The 18,604-nt window shown below is 49.3% G+C and overlaps 1 pseudogene across 1 annotated transcript in view; it reads left to right on the forward strand.

Moving 5' to 3' along the window:
- The window catches only part of LOC308467680, a 196,741-nt pseudogene that overhangs the window by 170,278 nt on the left and 7,859 nt on the right, over window positions 1-18,604 (forward strand). The window contains exons 10-11 of the transcript XR_013991565.1: window positions 469-520; window positions 10,511-10,586. The product of XR_013991565.1 is annotated as an uncharacterized misc_RNA (transcript). The remainder of the gene's footprint in view (window positions 1-468; window positions 521-10,510; window positions 10,587-18,604) is intronic.

Below are 18,604 nucleotides of genomic sequence, written 5' to 3' on the forward strand. Positions count from 1 at the left end.
AAGATCTTTGCTTCAAGCTGTATACAAGGACGGGAGGCGGACTTCCTGTTTACACCTTCCTGCTTCGTGCCTAATTTCATAAATTTAAAAATTTCTTAGTCCAATTCTCCGTTTTTACTCACGGGTACTTGATTTAGAGTCCAAATGTCATCAGGAAAAAGTCAGCGCTCTCCGGCGATGGCTGCGTGGCTTCCCTCCATGGAAATAGCAATCAGTTCGCAGCACCGCGCTACTCCACCCGCTTCACTCCGGAGCCCCGAAAATGGGTTTCCTCGTGAGTAGGGGAGGCGCTTTTGGTGCTCTGCCGAACCCCACGTTCCCAGGCTTCTCCCGCCTGGGATTTCGCCGCGGCGGGAAGACCCAGTTTCCACAGAGACCGTTCCTCCGGTCGGAGGAACTCCGCCATTCACCGATGGCGCTGACCCGGAAGTCCTAAGATGGCACTACCCTTGACCCTTTGCTCCCCAGGAGTAGAAGTGCGACGTGTGTCTCTTGACCGAGGAGCAGCTGATGGCGCTGCGTGTGAGGAGAATCAGAACTTACAGGGTTAAACAGTTCTGTGTGATGTCTCTGCCTACTGAGTCGTGGTTTATTTCACATACGGGAATTTTTATTTGTGTTTGAGTTACTTTCACTGTTTGCTGATGAGCCGGGGAGGATGGCTGCTCGATCTCCCGGCTGATTTGTTATGCTATGCTGTACATGATTAAAGGTTTCTTAGATTAGAAAGAAGTTTGCGTATGGACTATAATTTATTGTACCTACACAAGGCACACACCGCTGCTGCGAAACTCTGCTTGGAGCCAGGAAGAAGTCCGAAGGCTCAGAGACACAGGGAAGTGTGCTGGATGCCACTCTAACCCAAGAGGTTATGGACACTGCCACCACGTGCCTCTGTGTGGGGGTGCAGCAAGGCCAGCTGGAGCCTCCTGCCTAGGGTTTAAGGCAGCGAAGCTCGCTGGTGAGAAGGCCTCATCTTCCGGACTGGGTGCCAGGAGGAGATGCTGGAATGTGAGTAGGCTCAGCCCCGGGGGAGAAGATGGCAGATGGCCAGGAATCTTTCACAGTCCCTTTTGAGAGACTTATTGGACATAACTGGGAGGAGTGGTCCCGGAAAGTCAAGGCCTGGCTCATAGCCAAAGGTCTGTGGGAGGCCATGCAAGGAGCCCCATTGCAAGCTGCAGACGGAGATGCAGCAGCAGTAGTTGCAGCAGCATATGCCTCACAGATGAAGGATCAGAAAGCTCTGGGATCTATAGTGATCAGTTTGGATGGCTCACAGTTGCCACTTGTGGAGGGTCTTGAGAATGCCCAGGCTGTTTGGCAGGAGCTGGAAAGGGTTCACCAAGGAACCACAGCAGAAGCCAAAGGCCACATCCCCAGAAGCAGTACAGCCTCAAGGAGAGCTGCTGGCAGGATTGGGGGGGGGGGCAGTAAAGACAGAAGGCACAGTGCAAGTTTTTTTGTCGTTGCTTTGTATGGGGTTCTGACCAGCACCTGCATCGCTCCTGCCTGAGGAGAACCAAGGAGGCTACACAGGATGCTTCCAAGGTCACTTCCCATGGCAGCCAGCCAGGTCCCCACGGCAACCAGATTAGAAGGGGAGCCCAATGTGGGAACGCGAAGGGAGGACATGACAAAGGAAGTGAGAGGGACAGCACTTCTTATCATCTTGCTACTTCCATGGCAATAGTCAATGACAGCTCCAGTGAGGGCAGCATGCTGCGTTGGACCATAGACTCTGGTGCCAGTCATCATCTGCTGCCATCTAGCAGCCAAATGTGGAACTGCAGAGATGTTTCAACTGGAAAAGCAGTCACACTTGCAGATAGGACACAGAGGCAGTTGACTACTGTGGGAAATGTGTATGTTTCTTTTCTACAGGCGGAGCTGGAAGCGTATGCTGTGCCAGGAATGCAATTTTGTTTGTTATCTGTCTCTGCTCTTGTAAAAGATGGCTATAAGGTTTGCTTTGAAAATGATGTCTGTTCTATTTCCAGGGGTGGGAAGCATCTGGTCAGTGTCGAATATCAGAACAGGCTCTATGTTCTGGAAACACCTCTAGCAGGTAAAGGTGACACTGAGACAGCACAGGCCCAATGTGCTAATGTTCCCACACACAATATGTGTCAACATTTGTGGCACAGGAGAATGTCACACAGCAACTGGAAGTACATCCAGAAGCTTCCAGAGTGCACTGAGGGGTGCAAAATGAAGGCATGTCATAAATTCTTGGATTGCAGAGCTTGCAAAAGAGCAAAGGTTAAAAGGTGCAGTTATCCTAGGTCTGACAGAGTGACCACAAAACCTATTGAACTGGTACATGCAGACCTATGTGGACCCATGCCAGTGGCCAGTCTGGGCGGAGCCAAATTTGCACTCACTCTGACAGACGATTTCTCGAGAAATGGTTGGCTGTTTATACTGAGACACAAGAGTGAGGCTGCGCCACTGATCAGAGACTGGATTGCGGCAGTGGAACTGCAATTTCCCACACAGGTACAGAGCTTTCAAAGTGACCAGGGTGGAGAATTTACTGGGTCTGCTTTGCAGAGTTTCTTCTGCCAGAAAGGGATACGTCACAGGTTGACGGTCACTTATTCTCCCCAGGAGAATGGCATTGCGGAACGCAGGAACAGAACGCTACAAGAGGCAGCTGAAGCTCTACTGTTTGATGCTGGCCTGCCCCCACTTTTTGGGGGAAGCTTGGAAATAGGCCAACTTCACGAAGGCCCCCAGGGGTGTGAACATTGTGGTCTTCCATTCGTCCCCCTCCCTCATCCTAATCAAATTGTATGCTCCCCTGAGGTCCAGCTTGGTAAAAATTTTCCCCTGCCTCAACCGTGTTAAAATGTCGTCAATCCTGGGCATTGGGAAGGTCATGGGTTCTGACACCAGGTTGACGCCCCAGTAGTCCACAACGAGCCTGGGTTGATTAGTATATTTTTTGCCCACAAAGAACACCGGACTGCCCCCCACCGCCTTTGATTCTCTTATGAAACCTCTTTTCAGGTTCTTGTCAATAAATTCCCGTAACTCCTTCATCTCCATGTCCGACATGGCATACAGTTTACCCACCGGCAGCTGCGCCCCTGGGAGCAAGTTGATTTGGCAGTCAAAGGGCCTATGGGGGGGTAGTCTACCCGCCTCCTTCTCGCTGAAGACCTCCTGCAGGTCAGCATATTGTGGTGGCACCTCCCCTTTCGGCTCCACAGCTATCCCAGCCACCCTGGCCACGGTCATCCTTGGGGTTTCCCCCCCTAGACAGTGTTCCAAGCAGTAAGCTGACCCAAAGGTGACCGTCCGCTGATGCCATGCCACTACTGGATCATGTAGTGCCAGCCAGCTCATCCCTAATATTATTGGGGGTCCTGCCAGTGTGGCTACGTGAAAGGCAATGGTCTCCGTGTGCCTGGAAACCCTCATTCTCATTGGTGGGGTCTGGTGCGTCACTTCCCCTCCCAGAAGCTCCCTGCCATCAATGGTGGTCACTTGCAAGGGAAAATCCAGGGGCAGCAGGTGGAGCTGGTGCTCTAGGGCGAAGTCCTTGCTGAAGAAATTGCAGGAACTGCCTGAATCCAACAGCCCCTTCACCTTGACTGGGTGCCCATTCGGGAGTTCTAGCACGACTTCTATGGCTATAGCCGCCCTGGGGGGGTCTGGCTGGGGCACTTCTATTGGTTGCTGGCCTGGCTGCTGTGCCCACTGAGTGGCAGCCAAGCGTTGGCGTTTCCCTGCTCCTGCCCCTTTTCCCCCTCTTCCTCACCGCCAGCAGCTCCCACCATCCCTTGCCAGGCCTTTCTTTGAGGGCAGACCCTGGCAAAATATCCTGGCCGCTGGCAGAGGAAACACTTCTTGGTGGTTTTCCAATCCTTTCCCTCCCTCTTGTGACCTTCACTGGAGTTTGAAACCTCCCGCGCGTGTGTGCGCGCCATCTATTTCCATTGGCTCCGCCGGCGGGGAAGGCTGCCTCGGTATTTCAGGAATGCGGTAGTCATGGCAACGTTCCCCTCTCCCTTCGCGCTTCTCCTGAGCCCGCGCTTCCTGTCTTACGCCAGTCACAAGCACAGCCTTGGTCAGCTGATCCATCGACTGCGGGCGTGGTGCGCGGGAAAGCTCGTCCTTCACCGTTGGGGACAACCCCTCCTCAAACAACATCTGAATGGGTTCAGAGTCCAATTCCCACCCGAGTCGGTGGACTAACATTGCAAAGCGCGACCAGTAGTCTCTAACTGACTGGTTCCCCTGTTTGCACCCCATCAGTTCCCGCCGAGTCACACTTTGCTGCACATCACTGGAATACATCGCATCCATCGCCTGGAAGAATTTCCTCAGGTCTTTCAAGGCGGCATTTTGCGTTGCCATTAGGGGCCTGATCCATTCCCTGGCCCCATCCTGCAGATGCCCGACAATATAGGCCACCCTCTCCCCATCGTCCGCAAAATCCTTATGCTGCAGTTCCAAAGCGTACTCTATTTCCGTTCGGAACGCGTTGTAGTCCTGGGGCTTCCCCCCAAACTTGTGTACCAGTCCCGGTACCTTCCTTGCTACGGGGGTGGGTCTGACCTGTGCATCGTGAGCCCGCCTTTCTTCCAACCGCGCCGTCAGAAGAGCCACATGCTGTTCCAAATCTCGGTTCCTCTCCACCAGATTTTGCACTCCAGCTGCTCCCTCCGTGGCGCCGGCTTCTCCGGTTTGGCTCATTATGCTGCCTGCCTGTCGCTGCGCACAAGCAACGTCAGTGACTGACGGATTGCTGTAATAAATATAGGGGTTGCTCGTGCGTAAGTTGCCGCCACTTCTGACTTGGTTGCCTTGTTAAACCTTTTCTGTCTGGACAACCCTTCACTTCGTGGCCGTTTCAGTTGCTAGCAGTATCCGTCAGTGGGCGTTTCTTAAACCTTTTCCAGCATAAAAGCTGTTTGATGCCAAGTCTCCTCCTACTCTCCCTGCGCGGAAATCTTCTGCGCAGGGAGGGTGTGGGCAGCGGAGGGCCCGTGCTCTCCCCGCTGGTCTCCGGCGAGGAGTCCTGGAGCCCCCTCGCCGATTCCCCCATCTGCCCCCCTTTATCCCTGGTGTTACGCTGATTTCCTTCCCCAGCTGATGAGCTGCCTCTCTCCCTGCTGGGCCCTTCTCCAGCATCGCTTGGGAGCCTTGCCTCCGCCTCTGGCTCCGATGTCAGTTCCCTGACATTACCTTTCTCTTTATTTTTATTTTTCAATGCGTTTCGCTGAATGAAAAAACCTCTCATCACAGCTTTGCTGGCGTCCCATACCATATTCGTTTTTGTTCCCTTATTACAGTTGTTTACAAAATAGTCAGACAGATACTTTTGTGCACTATCTACAACTTTCTGATCATCTAGAAGGTAGTCATTAATTCTCCATCTAAAGGTTTTTTCTTCGTAGCCTTTTAATTCAAATTTTATTGCACTATGATCCGAAATTACTCTTGGTTGAATTTCAATGTCCGAGATTCTTGGAGTTAATTCATTTGAGACCCACACTTGATCAATTCTTGACATGGATTGATTTGGCTCTGAATAAAATGTGAATTGTTTCTCCAGCGGGTGTCTAAGTCTCCAAATATCAATCAAATTACAGTTCTTTATCATTGAAAAAAAGGTCTTAGGTAATTTTCCATCTTTACTCACCCCTGTTGTTCTTAATCTGTCCATTTCCATGACACCACTCCGTTCAGGTCTCCCATTATTATAATCTTCTGATCCATATATTCGAATAGTTTTTCTTCTAAATTTTTGTAAAAGTCTGTCTTATTACCATTAGGTGCATAAATCTCGACGATTATTATTTTTTTCTCCTTGCCACTTAATTTGAACTGCAATAACTCTACCTTCCTCATCCTTGAAAATTTGCTGAGTTTCCATTTTTTTCCTGATATATAAAACTACCCCTCTCTTTTTGATCTTGTCCGAGGATATAAATTCATTTCCTAATCTTTTATTGATTAAGACTTTTTTATGTCTTCTTGCCACATGGGTTTCTTGTAAACAAATAATGTCCAAATTTTTCTTTTTTAAATGTTGTTCAATTTTATTCCGTTTTTTTATCGTTAATCCCATTAATATTCCAAGTCCATAATTTCAGCGCCATTTTAGCCATATTGAAAATTTTTATTACAAATTTTATAATCTGTCTACCTCTTCTTCCTCTTCCTCTTCTTCTTCTTTCTTCTTCTTTTCTTCTTCTTCTTCTTCTATCTCATCCAAGACTACTCCTCCTGCGGCCTCCATTCCTGGTTCTACACCTCTTGCTTCTTCGTCTTCACTTCGTAGCTCTTTGTACCTTCTCAAAAATTTACTTGTTTCCTCCAGACTTGTAAGTCTATGTCTTTTACTTTTATAAACGAAGGAGATCCCTTCTGGGTATTCCCATCTGAATTCTATCTTGTTTTTCTTAAGAATTTGTACGGTTGATTTATATGGGTCTCTCCGTTTTAACAGCCTAATTGGGATATCTTTAAAAATAATTATATAATTTCCTTCAATATTCAATCTCTTTTCTCTGTTCTTCTGAAGTATCAGGTTTCTCATCTCTCTATCCTTAAATGTAATCAAACCGTCTCCTGGAAACTTCCTTGCCTTAGCTGATCTTGTCTTCATTCGGAATGCGTTTTGCACTGATTTTGCAACCTCATCTGTCTGCAACTCCATCCATTGTACTATCTCTTTTATTAATTTCTCTTTGATGTTTTCTCTTTGCACCTCTGGGACAAGTCTAAATCTTAGGTTCACTTCTCGTTGCCTGAGTTCGTTCATGGCAATTGCATCCCAGACCTCCTCCTGTGATTTGTTAATTTCTGACATCCCTGTTCTTATTTTCTCTTCTTCTTTCTTCACCTCCTTCATCTCCAATCTTGTCCTTTTCATCCCCTCCTCCAAAGTCTGTGTCCTCCTGCTCACCTCCTTTAGTTGCCCTTTCAGCTCATTAACAGTGGCATCAATTTTTTTATCTATCTGGCCCATCCTTTTATCCATTTGTTCTAGTTTTGTTTCTAAATTCTTTTCACTCTGCTTAATATTAGAATTAATTTCTGCAAACATTTTCAAGATCTCTCCTTTAAAGTCCGCTTCTTGTTTAGATCCTCTCCTATCCGCCGGTGTTCCGCCTTCCCTCGCTTTTTTCTGTGTATGAGACATTATATTCAATTTCCTCCACCAATCTTAATGCAAAATATACAATCCAAAAACACTTTTTCAAAAAGCAGAGGGATAAACACAAATATTCTTACACCTCCTAGAAATACTCATACACCTAATAGCAAATACAAATGTTGAAAATTAGTTTGTAACTCAGTTAAATTATAAATGCAAGTTATAACTCAAAAGATTTCGAAAATAAAACCTCCAATTACTTATATCAGTGTCAGAACCTAATTTCCATTAATAATTTCCAATTGTAGTTATAGGGCTGAACCCCTTTTACGCAACAAATACGGAACAACATTTTCTTCCTTCTTCTTGCCACCACTTAGGCTAAATCCATTCCAATCCACTGTCAGAAACAGACTTCAGGGGTAAAATAATATACTGTCCAGTCTGTTGTATTCCATTCGATCCAGTGTTTAATCTTTAAAATGGCCAAAATTGTTACGAAAGTCAAAAAAAGAAGAATACCCAGGAGTGTCTAAAAAAAGAGAAAAAAATATCCAGGAGGAAGAGATGAAAATGTAGTCTAGAGTTCAATAATACTGAGGTGAAAAATTTGGATTCAAGTATAAAACATTTTCCAAATATCTAAATGTCACAGTACATCCATATGTAAAATCCAACTGGCAACAGTACATTCAGATTATAGAAAGTAAGAAGAAGACACCAAATATAGAACAAGAGATTGACGAGATAATCCAAGACCTGGTAATATAAAAATGAAAAAAATGCATCCAAATTTAAATTAAATCCAAATATACTCAAGTGACAATTTGCCACAATGCAGCCGAATAAGCAGTTCCTTCTCAGTTTCCTTCGCGGACTTAGATTTTAAAATATGGGATTAGCGCATAAATCCTTCACTCAAACTCAGTCATTTTCCCTTTATAGTATTAAAACTAAGCTGAAAGCAGAGGTAAAAAAACACCAATAGATGAAATACGTTACCATATATATTCAACAAATCGTTCAATCTGACTTTTTATCTCTTTTCTTCTGCTTTCTTTGTTGCTGGATTACTTTAAGCTCTGGCTAAAATGGAGATGCAAAAGTTCTATTTTATTGCACAGTTCTTTTTTTAAACTGAAAGTACAGAGAAGCGTCTCTCTTTCTTTGCTTCCGTCAAACCAATCGTTACATCTAAGACCCTCCAAAGTCACAAAATAACCAACCTCTGCTTCCTCTTTTAGTTGTCCACTTTTTGCAACTTTTTGCAACAAAATGTGCTACTTTTAGCAAACTTTATTAGAGAAAGTTCAAACCGCTTGCAGTATCACCAACCTCTCATCCACTCTCCGCTCTTAGCCTTGCGTTCTTGTCCGATCTCAGATGAAACTGACCTCTCTTTTCTCTCCTTTCCCCCCCCGAAACCTTCCTTTTTATAAAATCCAATTATAAATCCAAATTTGGCTCGAATTTCTTACGTGTGAGAATCGGTCACTCGCCCTGCAAGCCTGGGGCTGCGCTCTCGGGGGAAAGCAATGGTTTCCCGGTGCCTGCTTCTCCGCCCGCCGTTCTCTTCGCTCCTGTTACGGAGTTACCTGACGGCCAGGCGATCTGCAAATGGCTCTGCTGGGATCCTGACCCTTTGGTTTCCCTCCAGAGGGGTTTTGGGGGGCTACTGCACCCTGTAGCACCCCCGTTTGCCCCCGAGAGCCCGTATTTTCCCTCTCCGAGAAAACCCCGCTTGCGTCGGGTCCGTGGCTCGACCAGAAGTTGATTACCTAGGAGTTAAGATAGACAGGTCTGAGAACGGAAGCTTTTTGCTCGGTCACATAGGCAAGATTGAGCAGTTGCTTGAGAAGTTCAGGATGTCTGACTGTGCAGGGGTCAGAACGCCCATGGAGACAAGCTACGTGAAGGACAGTCAGCTTGGGGAGCGTTCTGAGTTCCAAAACCCTGAGGTGTTTCAGTCAGCACTAGGGAGTCTGTTGTATCTCTCTCAGTGGACCAGACTGGACATAGCTTTTGCTGTGAATCTGCTCAGCTGGGAAGCTACAAAGCCCAGTGTGAGTGTCTGGCTAGGCATCAAGAGAGCGTTGAGGTATTTGCAGGGTACCAAAGATTTTTGCCTCACGTCAGCTGAAGGTGACGCACGGCTCACGTGCTGGACTGACAGTGATTGGGCAAATCATGGAGACAGGAAATCTGTGTATGGATTGTCAGAATATGAGCTCATCGCAGCTGCAGACATCCAGCTTGTTGACATCATGTGTTTTGGCTGACTGTGGGAAACAGCGTTCCAGTCAGTTCACAGGGCAGTTCACCGGAACTTGCTCAGAGTGTAATATGAGACCTTCCTCTTGTGATTGTACAGGAAGTCCTTGTCACTTGTTTGCCGATGTTTGAAGAGAGCAGACATGTTTTCTGTAATGCTGAAGAGTCAGAAATAAAGCCATGTAAATACACGTTTCTGACTATCTCTTTTCCCTGCCGGGGGAGCAGGAAAGAGTGGGTGTGCTCTTCCCACGCTGGGAAGGGTCGCCTATAGAGACCTAGCCTGTGTTTGCTGGGGAATGCAGCCAGGGAGGTCACCGGAGATCAAGCCGGGTGCCTGGGAGAGTTGGCAGCTTCTCCCGATAGAGGCTTGATCCCAACATGGATTAGTAGTGAAGTCTGGAGACTCTCTGGTTGGGTGGAAGTCCCAGAAGCAAAGTCTTATTGCACTTTCCTCTACTGAGGCTGAGTTCAGAGATCTGTGGGGATTATTGTTTGCCCATCACTGTTTGGGAAGACAATCAACCTTGTCTTAAGTTGGCAGAGTCTGGACAGTTTAAGTCCAGAACCAAACATTTGGACATACGTTTCCAGAATGTGTGTCAGTGTCCAGGCAGGTTTGATACGGCTGAAGTACTGTACGAGCCAAGAGAACCTGGCAGATGGGTTTACTAAACCTTTGAGCTTCCAGCGTCATGGGGAGTTCTGTGAAGGGTTGTGTTTGGGGTAAGTGGTTGTACTTACAGTTTCCCTCAGTATGCGAGACGAGAGGGGGTGTGAGGAGAATCAGAACTCACAGGGTTAAACAGTTCTGTGTGACGTCTCACATTCTGAGGCGTGGTTTATTTCACATACGGGAATCTTTCTTTGTGTGTGAGTTACTTTCACTGTTTGCTGATGAGCCGGGGAGGGTGGCTGCTCGATCTCTCGGCTGATTTTATTATGCTATGCTATACATGATTAAAGGTTTCTTAGATTAGAAAGAAGTTTGTGCATGGACTATGATTTATTGCACCTACACAAGGCACACACCGCTGCTGCGAAACTCTGCTTGGGGCCAGGAAGAAGTCTTAAGACTCAGGGGCACAGGGAAGTGTGCTGGACGCCACTCTAACCCAAGACTGTGTACTTGATGATGAACCAAGACACTCCAGACCTGATTGAAGTCCCAACGGAAGAAGTGGAGAGGCTGAGGCTGAGAGTGAGAGGTGGAGAGGGGATTTATTTATTTTTAATGTGTTGCATTTATATGCCACTTTTCTTGATTCTCCCCCTCCTCATTTCGTCCCTGTGAGGTGGGTTAAGCTGAGAGGCAGTGACTGGCCCCCAAGGTCACCCAGAGAGCATCATGGCTGAGCGGGAATTCGAACCCTGGTCTCTTCCAAGTCCTAGTCCAACACTCTAACCCCTACATCCAATGTTGGCAACTTAAGGCCCATGGGCTGGAAGCGGCCCACGAAGGCCATTTAACCAGCCCACAAGCCACCCCCAAACCAAACCGCCCACTCAGTGAGTCCCCGCGTGCTGCGCTAAACCAGCGCAGTGTGGCGCGGGGACTCTCTTCCGCAGCTCCAGAAATTGCATCTATGCCTGCCCAGATGCTGGAAATCGCTTCTGTGCAGGTGAGATTTTCAGCATCTGGGCATGCGCAGAAGCAATTTTCGGCGCCACAGACATGCACAGATGCAATTTCTGGCGTCGCGTTGCGCTGCTCTGGCCCACGGAGGATCTCCACAGGAGTGATCCAGCCCATGCCAGGTACGCCTTGCCAACCCCTGCCCTACACCACACTGGGTCTCTGGTAATGCTGGGTCATGTATGTGGCGGCTTAGTCCCCTTTCTTCAGCCCAAATGTCATTGCCAATAAATGCCACGACTCCACCCCCATCCTGGTTTCCCCTGTGCTGCTTTGGTGAGGCCTGGTGGGGTCAGCTTGGACTGGAAGGTGAAACTGAACTACACTGAAAATTAAAAGGGGCATAGGACAAGGATAGCCTGACCACCGTAGTCCATGTGCTGGTAACCTTGGGGCTGGGCTACTGCCATGGACTCTGTGTGGTGCTGCCCTTGGGCCCAGTGTGAAAGCTGCAGATGGTGCAGGATGTGGCGTCCAGATTGCTGATGGGGTCACCTGGCCAACAATAGGTGACCCCCTTGTTAAAACAGCTGCACTGGCTGCCCATCTGCTACCAAGCCAGGTTCATAGAATCATAGAATCATAGAATCATAGAATCATAGAATCATAGAATCATAGAGTTGGAAGAGACCACAAGGGCCATCGAGTCCAACCCCCTGTCAAGCAGGAAACACCATCAGAGCACTCCTGACATATGGTTGTCAAGCCTCTGCTTAAAGACCTCCAAAGAAGGAGACTCCACCACACTCCTTGGCAGCAAATTCCACTGTCGAACAGCTCTTACTGTCAGGAAGTTCTTCCTAATGTTTAGGTGGAATCTTCTTTCTTGTAGTTTGGATCCATTGCTCCGTGTCCGCTTCTCTGGAGCAGCAGAAAACAACCTTTCTCCCTCCTCTATGTGACATCCTTTTATATATTTGAACATGGCTATCATATCACCCCTTAACCTTCTCTTCTCCAGGCTAAACATGCCCAGCTCCCTTAGCCGTTCCTCATAAGGCATCATTTCCAGGCCTTTGACCATTTTGGTTGCCCTCCTCTGGACACGTTCCAGTTTGTCAGTGTCCTTCTTGAACTGTGGTGCCCAGAACTGGACACAGTACTCCAGGTGAGGTCTGACCAGAGCAGAATACAGTGGCACTATTACTTCCCTTGATCTAGATGCTATACTCCTATTGATGCAGCCCAGAATTGCATTGGCTTTTTTAGCTGCCACGTCACACTGTTGGCTCATGTCAAGTTTGTGGTCAACCAAGACTCCTAGATCCTTTTCACATGTACTGCTCTCAAGCCAGGTGTCACCCATCTTGTATTTGTGCTTCTCATTTTTTTTGCCCAAGTGCAATACTTTACATTTCTCCCTGTTAAAATTCATCTTGTTTGTTTTGGCCCAGTTCTCTAATCTGTCAAGGTCGTTTTGAAGTGTGATCCTGTCCTCTGGGGTGTTAGCCACCCCTCCCAGTTTGGTGTCATCTGCAAATTTGATCAGGATGCCCTTGAGTCCATCATCCAAGTCGTTGATAAAGATGTTGAATAAGACCGGGCCCAAGACAGAACCCTGTGGCACCCCACTAGTCACTCTTCTTTTCAATGTCCTTGAAAAAATTTACAAAGCCCTGATCAACTTAGGTCCAGCGAACCTCAGGGATCGCCTGAACTCTTATATTCCAGTTCAGTCATTAAGATAATCTGCAGGCACATTGCTGTTCATTTCATAAGATGGGGAGGCTCATTTGACAACAAGAAGAAAGCAGCCATTTAGTGTCAAGGGCTGGTTCTGTGGAACACTCTGCCACTAGGGATTCAGCGGGCGCCTTCTGTGCCAGCCTTTTGAACACCTGCTGAAAGCTTTTCTATCTTCTATTGCTTATGCAGGCAATTAAGAATATGTCTTCCCACAGTAGCTATCTGGTTTTAACTTTTTAAATATGGTTTCATGTGGTTTTTGTTGTATGTGCAATTGCGCTGCCTACTTTTGCCTCTGGGCTAGTCCAGCATCCATGCCTGAAAGTTATCCAGAAGGGATTGAAAAAGTTTCCACAACCCTGCCTTGCACAGATGGCTGAGAGAGTTGGTGATCTGATTGTTTTCTGTTCTTCTCTGAAGCATATAATTTTTATTCGATAATTATCTGTGGTGTTTGTTTTTAGGATTTTTTTCATTGCTTAGAGATTTTCTTCTCTAAAGGTTTTTACTGAAGTAAATCAACCAGATCAATACAATAAAAAAAACCCTAGAAGTGCAAAAAGGCAGCACAGTATATTTGAGTGAGACTCAATATTTGGTTGGTGAGGCACTTAAGACCGTCAGGAAAGCCAAATTTCACGTTGTACAATGGAGAGGTGCGCCCTGTGTGTCTGTGTTTGTTGCATGTAAGATGAAATCCCACCAAACAGGGTATGTCATAAGGGAAATGATTTGATGTTGCTTTATATATCTTTGTAACTTTGTATTAATATAACAACTGAGTATTTTAGTAATATTTTGTTTGAGTTATGTCAGGGAACTGCCATCGGAGCTAGAGGCGGAGGGAAGGCTCCAGAGGGATGCCGGAGAGGGTCCCAGTAGGGAGAGAGGCAGCCCATCTGCTGGGGGAAGGAAATCAGCGTAACACCAGTGGAGAAGGGGGGCAGATGGGGGAATCGGAGAGGAGGCTCCAAGACTCCTCGCCGGAGACCAGCGGAGAGAGTACGGGTCCTCCGCTGCCCACACCCTCCCTGAGCAGAAGGGCTTCCGCGCAGGGAAACTAGGCGGAGACTAGGCGTCAAGGAACTTTTGTGCTGGAAGAAGTTCAAGAAACGCCCACTGACGGATTCTGCCAGCGACTGAGGCAGTCACGATGCTGGAGGCTGTTCAGTCAGAAAGGGTTTAACCAGGTAACCTCGCCAGCAGTGGCGGCAACTTACGCACGAGCAACCCCTAAATCCATTACAGCAATCCGTCAGTCACCGACGTTGCTTGTGCGCAGCTCCAGAGAGGCAGCACCATGAGCCAGACCAGGGGAGCCGGAGAGACGGAGCAAGCAGCTGGAGTGCAAAGTCTGGTAGAGAGAAACCGAGACTTGGAACAGCATGTAGCTCTCCTGATGGCGCGGCTGGACGAAAGACGCACTCAGGATGCACAGGTCAGACCCACCCCCATCGCAAGGAAGGTACCGGGGCTGGTACACAAGTTTGGGGGGAAACCCCAGGACTACAATGCGTTCCGAACAGAAATAGAGTACGCTTTGGAACTGCAGCATAATGACTTTGCTGATGATGGGGAGAGGGTAGCCTACATTGTGGGGCATCTGGAGGATGGGGCACACGAATGGATCAGGCCGCTTATGGCGACGCAAAATCATGCCTTGAAGGACCTTAAGAAATTCTTTCAGGCAATGAATGCGATGTATTCCAGTGAAATGGAGCAAAGTGTGACTCGGCGAGAACTGATGGGGTGCAAGCTTGGGAGCCAGTCAGTTAGAGACTACTGGTCGCGCTTTGCAATGTTGATCCACCGGCTCGGGTGGGATCTGGACTCTGAACTGATTCAAATGTTGTTTGAGGAGGGGTTGTCCCCAACTGTGAAGGACGAGCTGTCCCGTGCGCCCCGCCCACAGTCGATGGATCAGCTGACCAAGGCTGTGCTTGCAATTGGAGTGCGGCGGGAAGCGCGGGCTCAGGAGAAACGCGAAGTGAGAGGGGAACGTTGCCATGACTACCGCATTCCTGAAATACCGAGACAGCTTTCCCAGGCGGCTGAGCCAATGGAAATAGACGGCGCGCGAGAGGTTTCAAACTCCAGTGAAGGTAGCAAGAGGGAGGGGAAGGATTGGAAAACCACCAAGAAGTGTTTCCTCTGCCAACGGCCAGGACATTTTGCCAGGGTCTACCCTCAAAGAAAGGCCTGGCAAGGGATGGTGGGGGCTGCTGGTTGTGAGGAGAAGGGGGAGGAAGGGCAGGCGCAGGGAAACGACAACGCCTGGCTGCCAACCAGCGGGGCCAGCAGCCAGGCCAGCAACCAATAGAAGTGCCCCAGCCTGACCCCCCAGGGCAGCTATAGCCATAGAAGTGGTGCTAGAACTCCCGAATGGGCACCCAGTCAAGGTTGAGGGGCTGCTGGATTCGGGCAGCTCCTGCAATTTCTTCAGCAGGGACTTCGCTCTGGAACACCAACTACACCTGCTGCCCCTGGATTTTCCCTTGCAAGTGACCACCATCGATGGCAGGGAACTTCTGGGAGGGGAAGTGACACACCAGACCCTGCCAATGCGAATGAGTGTTTTCAGGCACACGGAGACCATCGCCTTTCACGTGGCCACACTGGGAGGACCCCCAATAATACTGGGGATGAGCTGGCTGGCACTGCATGATCCAGTAGTGTCATGGCATCAGCGGTCAGTCACCTTTGGGTCAGCTTACTGCTTGGAACACTGTCTGGAGGGGGGAACCCCAAGAATGACAGTGGTCAGGGTGGCTGGGCTGGCGGTGGAAACAAAAGGGGAGATGCCACCACAATATGCTGACCTGAAGGAAGTCTTCAGCGAGAAGGAGGCGGATAGACTACCCCCCCATAGGCCCTTTGACTGCCAAATCAACTTACTCCCAGGGGCTCAGCTGCCGGTGGGTAAGCTGTATGCCATGTCTGACCGGGAGATGCTGGAGTTGCGGCAGTTTGTTGACAAGAACCTGAGGAGGGGGTTCATAAGGGAATCAAAGGCGGTGGGGGGCAGTCCGGTGTTCTTCGTGGACAAAAAAGAGACTAATCAGCCTAGATTAGTCGTACATTACCGGGCGTTAAACCTGGTATCAGAACCCGTGACCTTCCCAATGCCCAGGATTGGCGACATTTTGACACGGGTGAGGCAGGGGAAAATTTTTACCAAGCTGGACCTCAGGGGAGTGTACAATTTGATTCGGGTAAGGGAGGGAGACGAATGGAAAACCACCATGTTCACCCCCCTGGGGGCTTTTGACTACTTAGTCATGCCATTTGGATTACAATCGGGATCCGCCTGCTTTCAAGCATTCATGCACCACGTGTTGGGGCCCCTGCTGTACAAGAACTGCGTAGCCTTTTTGGACGACGTCTTAATCTATTCGGACAATGAGAAGCAACTTGTCAGAGACGTCAGGGAAGTGCTGAAGAGACTGCAGAAGCACCAGTTGTGGGTCAAGCTGGAAAAATGCCAATTTCACGCCAGAGAGGTCGAGTTTCTGGGGTACAAGTTGTCAGACAAGGGTCTAGCTATGGACCCAAGCAAGGTGCAGGCAGTGCTGGAATGGAAGGCCCACAAAACCCGGAAGGATGTGCAGAGGTTCCTAGGGTTCAGCAACTTCTACAGGAGGTTCATCAAGAACTTCGCCCACTTGACAGCGCCCATCACAGATTGTCTCAGTAGCAAAAAGAAGTTCGCCTGGACAGAAAGTGCCCAGCAATCCTTTGAAAGACTGAAGAAGGCGTTCGCTTCGGAAGAGCAGCTCCTGCATGTTGATCTGGAGAAGCCCATGAGGCTGGAGACCGACACGTCCGACCGAGCCATTGGGGCGGTACTTTTGCAGCCAGGGGCCAAGCAGGGCTGGAGGCCGTGTGCCTTTTTCTCGAGGAAGCTGAGCAAGTCGGAGCAAAACTATACGGTGTATGACCGCGAACTGCTTGCGATCTATGTGGCGTTTCGTCAATGGAGACATCTGTTAATAGGGGCGCAGCACAAGATCCAGGTTTGTACTGATCACAAGAACTTGGAATACTGGAGGACCGCGCGAGTACTCAACCAGAGACAGATTCAATGGGCACAGGAGTTCTCCAAGTTTTCCTTCGAGATCCGATACGTGCCGGGAGAGGAAAACGTAAGAGCAGATGCTCTCTCCCAGAAGCCGGAGTACATGGAAGGAAAGGGACTGCCGGAGATCTGACACGTGATCCCCAAGGACCGATGGGTGTGTGGGGGAGCGTTGGTTGGGAAACGAGAACTGGCCGGGCTTACTAGAAACGACGTGTTCGCTCAAACTAAAATCAGGGAACTCCGAGACGGAAGGGAAAACCATGAGGGTTTGAGGAAAAGGAAGGGCTGCTGTACTATAAGGGGGCGCTGTATGTACCGGGGGAGACCTTGAGGGGGAAAGTACTCAAACAACTCCACGACAACCCAACAGCTGGGCACTTTGGACAGCACAAAACCATGCTGCTCGTCACCAGGCAGTTCTGGTGGCCAAGGGTGAGGGAAGATGTACGGGAATATGTACGGGGGTGCGACCGCTGCCAAAGGGCAAAGGGGGAGAGGGCTGCCCCCGCAGGGTTACTGGAACCCTTACCCACGCCGGGAAGACCCTGGGAGGTGGTGTCCATTGATTTTATGACAGATTTGCCCAAGTCAAGGGGAAAGACAGCAGTCATGGTAGTAGTCGATCTACTGACGAAGATGTGCCATTTCATAGCTTGCTCACATGCGGTGACGGCAGAGGAGACAGCCAGGTTGTTTGTGGATCACATCTTCAGGTTGCATGGGGCTCCCTCGAGGGTCATCGCAGATCGCGGGAAACAATTTACTTCCCGGTTCTGGAGGAAGCTCATGAGCTTGCTGCAGATCGAGGTGGGCTTTTTGACGGCACGACACCCGGAAACCAACGGGCAAGCAGAAAGAGCGAACAGTATACTCCAGCAATACCTACGCTGCTACGTCAGCGAGAGACAGAACGATTGGATAGAGAAACTAGCGCTGGCTGAATTTGCGTACAATAACGCTGAACATGTGTCCACGGGAATGAGCCCGTTCATGGCCAGTTATGGGTGTCACCCCAGGGCCTTCCCGGGGAGGGGGGAGGAAGGATGGAGTGTACCTGCAGCAGAGCAGTTTGTGGAAGAAATGGAGGCATTGCACCAGCAACTCAAGATGAACTTGGAGCGGGCCAAGGAAGTTTACAAGAGGCAGGCAGACAAGCACCATCGGGAGGGGGAGGCCATACGCGTGGGAGACCGAGTGTGGTTGTCAACCCAAGGGTTACCCCTAAAGGGAGGGTGCAAGAAGTTGCAGCCAAGGCGGCTGGGACCTTTTGAGGTAACACAGCAGGTGAACCCTGTGGCATTCAAGCTCAAGTTGCCTGACAGCATGAAGATACATCCGGTGTTCCATAGGTCCCTACTCTCACCGTACAGGGAGGGGCGGGAATTTCCGGGGCGGGAGGGAGGAGTCACCACCCACCCGCGGGTAGAGGAGAGGGAACACCACAACCAAGCCACGGAAATACTCGATTCAAGGTGGCGAGGGCGCCAGGTGGAGTACTTGGTAGCTTGGGAAGGAGAACCCGGGTCAGAAAACACGTGGGTCCCCGCTGAGGCGATCAATGACAGATATCTAGTGGAAGAATTCCACAGCCTGTTCCCAGATAAACCAAAACCACTAGCGAGATTCTGGGATGAAGAATTTGGAACCACAGACGACGAAGTGGAATTTGTGGGTTTTCCTGCCGCCAAAGAGGAGGGAGGGGAGGTGTCAGAGGGAGAAGAATCAGACTGGGAGGCCCACCCCACGGCAAGAGTTCGAAGCGGGTGTGTGCTGGTCCAGGGGGGAGGTTACCGTGGGGCGAGGTCCAGGACCTGAATTG

This window comes from Podarcis pityusensis, assembly GCF_964106645.2.
Source record: "Podarcis pityusensis genome assembly, chromosome: W".
NCBI classification, from domain to species: domain Eukaryota; kingdom Metazoa; phylum Chordata; class Lepidosauria; order Squamata; family Lacertidae; genus Podarcis; species Podarcis pityusensis.